This window comes from Mandrillus leucophaeus, unplaced genomic scaffold, assembly GCF_000951045.1.
Source record: "Mandrillus leucophaeus isolate KB7577 unplaced genomic scaffold, Mleu.le_1.0 Scaffold274, whole genome shotgun sequence".
Lineage (NCBI taxonomy): Eukaryota > Metazoa > Chordata > Mammalia > Primates > Cercopithecidae > Mandrillus > Mandrillus leucophaeus.
In genome coordinates this window covers 866,251-870,379 of record NW_012102854.1, presented here as the reverse complement: position 1 = coordinate 870,379, position 4,129 = coordinate 866,251, and the positions used below count along the sequence as shown (strand labels likewise).

At 48.4% G+C, this 4,129-nt stretch overlaps 2 protein-coding genes across 6 annotated transcripts in view; one reads left to right on the top strand and one right to left on the bottom strand.

The window, feature by feature from the left end:
- ZNF565 (zinc finger protein 565) overlaps positions 1-2,538 on the bottom strand; it is a 52,433-nt gene extending 49,895 nt beyond the window's left edge. The window contains exon 1 of one of the 4 annotated variants that reach the window (XM_011984799.1): positions 2,342-2,538. The gene's annotated coding sequence lies outside the window, so the exon portion shown is untranslated. The other 3 variants (XM_011984801.1, XM_011984798.1, XM_011984800.1) reach the window with 3 other exon arrangements.
- ZNF146 (zinc finger protein 146) overlaps positions 2,062-4,129 on the top strand; it is a 39,410-nt gene continuing 37,342 nt past the window's right edge. Inside the window, exon 1 of one of the 2 annotated variants that reach the window (XM_011984805.1) lies at positions 2,062-2,609. The gene's annotated coding sequence lies outside the window, so the exon portion shown is untranslated. Of the gene's footprint in view, positions 2,651-4,129 lie in introns of both variants that reach the window. The other variant, XM_011984802.1, reaches the window with a different exon arrangement.

Sequence of the window (4,129 nt, the reverse complement as noted above, 5' to 3'; positions counted from 1 at the left end):
GCCCGGGAGGCGGAAGTTGCAGTGAACTATCACAGCACTGCACTCCAGCCTGGGTGACACAGCAGGACTCCATTTCAAAAAAAAAAAAAAAAAAAGAAAAGAAAAGAAAGAAAAAAACAAGAGTAAATGGGAATTCTATTTTTGTAACATTTTAAAGTATTAAATTAATTCAAAATGAAAAGCAAAGAAAAAAATTTAAAAGAACATTAGGTATGTAGGGAGCAGAGAGGACATAGGCCTTTCAGTACATCTCCAAGGCATCCAGTAAATTACTCCTATGGCAAATACTGGAGACCAGGTTACTTTGGTGGGGGTGAGGGCGATGGTGCGGTGGTTCTGAAGTTTCAGAAGAGGGAAAGAAAAGCATGTGCTGAAAAACAAGAAGGATTTCAGGGAAATAGAATAAAACCTGATGTACTTGAACTTGGCAGCTTTCTTGGAGAAGGGTTAAGAGAAAGGAATCATGAACAACCAGGTCATTTTTGAACCATCATCCCCCTTCCCTACCACATAGGGGAGTGTGGTCAGAGAAGACCAGGCATTTGCCTAAATCCAGTGTCACTCAGAAAGGCTGAGGTCACTACTGTCCAGGGCCAGAATCTGTTCTAACTTCAAAGGTTCTGCATGGGTCAAGCACTAGAGTCACTAGCACACTTTGTGCTGCACATATAGTTAGTGTCACACAAACATAACCACAAATCCACCCTTTTATATTTTCGAGACAGGGTCTCGCTCTGTTACCCATGCTGGAGTGCAGTGGCTCAAACACAGCTCACTGCAGCCTTGACCTCTCAAGTTCGAGATCCTCCCACTTCAGCTTCCTGGGTAGCTGGGACCACAGGCGCGGGCCACCACACTCAGATAATTTTTAATTCTTTTTTTTTTTGAGACGAAGTCTTGCTTTTGTCCCCCAGGCTAGAGTGCGATGGTGCGATCTCGGCTCACTGCAACCTCTGCCTCCTGGGTTCAAGCGATTCTCCCGCCTCAGCCCCTGAACAGCTGGGATTACAGGCGTCTGCCACCACACTCAGCTAATTTTTGTACTTTTAGTAGAGATGGGGTTTTATCATGTTGGCCAGGCTGGTCTAGATCACCAGACCGCACGTGATTCACCCACCTCGGCCTCCCAAAGTGCTGGGATTACAGGCGTGAGCCACTAAGCCCGGCCTTTAATTTTTTTTTTTTGTACAGGCCAGGCTGGTCTCGAACTCCTGGGCTCAAGTGATTCTCCCACCTCGGCCTCCCAGAGTGCTGATGTGAGCCACCAAACCTGGCCCTACATTCACTCTTGAGACACACAGTACACAATCACAGACTCACTTTCACCTCCATATCTTTCCAGTCACAATACCTCTACAGTCACAATCACATACCCGCTAAGACACACCTAGTCACACAATCTACTCTCCACTGTGATACACAGTCACTCCCATATAGTCACAAGTCCCACACACCAACACCCACAAATTCCTCATGTAGTCACAATCACACACCCACTCAGGGGACACACGCCATCACTGGTACTTTACGGCACCCAGTCACAACTGAACTTTCACTGTGGACATACACACAGTCACACTCACACAAGCAGTGGCACCCCACTCCTGCATACACAGCACCACTCATCCCCCTGCCACACACACACCAAGGGACACAGGAACACACAAGCGGCGTCACCGCATAGTCACAGGCACAGACAACCAAAACCACGCATAAACCTTGGAGACATGAATCACAACCGCACACCCGCAGTGGTCACACAGTCACAACTGTACTCACACCCCAGGAACAGGGCGAACAGGCCACATCTACAACGGGGACACACGCAGTGTCACCCCCGGTCACAAGGACCCTGCACCCCACTACTCACTATCACACATGGTTACAAAAAAACCACCAGACAGACACCCTGGAGACAGGCGGTTACACCTGCACAGTTGCAGACACCCACACCCGGCCATACAGTCACAAAGACACATTCAGAACCGCGCATCCGCAGCCCGCTCCCGCCTGCGCGCACAGATCCGAGGCTCCGGACACGCCCCGGCCCCGCCCAGGACTCCCAGACCCCTCACCTTCTGCCTCCCCTGGTCGCGTCCGGGTCCTTGCGGAGCTAACAAGCTCGCCACGACGTCAAGAACGACGTAACGTCAGGCCGCTGTGGGCTCTGGGAATTGTAGTCCAGAGCCACATCGGCCAGAGACAAAATGGCGTTCTCTTATTTCTGAGTCGGGGCCTGGCCCGTTTTGACATTTTTGCGCCCGCGAGGCTTCGGAGAGGGCGTCGCCACTCCAGCCCCTCCAGCAAGCTTGAAGTCATCTAACGCTAAAGGACTACTTACCTCAAGAGCTCCATCGTCACAGAAGGAGGCAGCCAGGTTCGCGGGGGGAGGGGAGGAGACAGAGAGTCGACCAGTAAAGCCTCAAGGGAAATGTAGTCCAAGGCCCGAGAAGCGGCGTTGCTGGTAATAGAAGGTAATTCAGTACCAGCCTGGGCCTGGCCGCGGTGACCGAGGCGGGCCGCGTCGCGGAGACTTCTGGGAGTGCTTCCTCGCCTTCGGAGTGCGCAAGCGTAGCGCACCGAGTGGACATTTTGGTCTTTGTCCGCGGGTCAGTACGGCCCCTGGGTCCACGTGGCGCGAAAGTAGGAGGTGGGATCTGGGCGTCTCGGGTCGGTCGGACCGGGGAGGTTAAAGGGGAGGATTCCTGATCTTTAGGGGCGCGGCGCGAGGGCAGGGAGTGGGTCTAAGAGCTTCTGGCCTACGTGCAGGGCGGAGGTGGGGGCCTCTGAGGCGGGTTTGAGCCAGTGTGACCCTGAGTTTGTCCGCAAAGTTTGACCCGATGTTTGGGATTGTTGAGTGAATGTGAAACCGGGTGTGGGATTGTGTGTGATTGTGCCTAAGAGGGAGATGTAGGAGACCAACATTGAGGTATAAGGTTTGAGCTGCACTTCCCTTGTGGAAAGTGCTGATAATTATAACGGTGCCATCTTCCTGGAGCGTCTTTTTTACTTGAAAATGGAAGGGGTGGAAAAGCTAAGTGTTGAATAATTTAAAAACGAGTTTTTATATAAAAGCATTTCTTTTTAATTGGAGTGGAATGCAAATCACCGTGACTTTTTTTTTTTTTTAAACGAGTGTTTCAGAAGAACTTTTGTTTCGGGGCGCCTGCTTCAAACTGTTCAAATCCCTAAATCTTTGGGGTGTTTTAATAGGGCTGTTAAGCAGAGCCCTAGGTTAAATAACATTGTACGCTTTAAGAAGCACTGCCATATAACGGCGCCCAGGATGAGGGAGTCAAAGGTTTTAGGTTAGGCACAGTTATCCTCATTTTTTGAAGAAAACTTAATTGTTGCTGTGTTTATCTATGAGTCTGGACTAAATCCTAGGTGTCTTAATTTCTTAGTGAGTCGAGGCGTTCTCAGGTTGTATGGATTTTGTGAAGTGATAAAACTACTGACGTCTCCAAAGATGCTTTTTCTAAGGAAGTCACCCCCCACCCGCCGTCGTCATTGACATAGTTTTAAATTATAAAAAGTTAAATTAATTGAGTACCAAATTAATATCTACAAATAAATAGCTTTCTGATTTACAAATATCAATTAGAATACATAATTGAAGAAAACTAATATTTACAATAGCAGTAAAAAGATAAAGTATTGTGGAAGAAACTTAGGAAAGGTTCAAAACTATTGGGAAAGAACTTTAAAATACTACTAAGGGGCATGACATGTGAACAAATATACCATGTGACATTAAGAAGTGTGCGCAAACTTAAGTAAATGTATGAAATTAAATGTGATCTTGGTCGGGCGCGGTGGCTGGTGCCTGTAATACTAGCACTTTGGGAGGCGGAGATGGGTGGATTACTTGAGGTCAGGAGTTCGAGACCAACCTGGCCAACATTGTGAAATCCCATCTCTACTAAAAAATAAAAATAAAAAACTACAAAAATTAACCGGGTGTGGTGGTGGGCGCTTGTAATCTCAGCTACTGCGGAGGCTGAGGCAGGAGAATCGCTTGAATCGGGAGGCGGAGGTTGCAGTGAGCCGAGATCTCGCCACTGCACTCCAGCCTGGACAAGAGCAAGACTCCGTCTCAGATAATAATAATAATAATAATAATAATAAT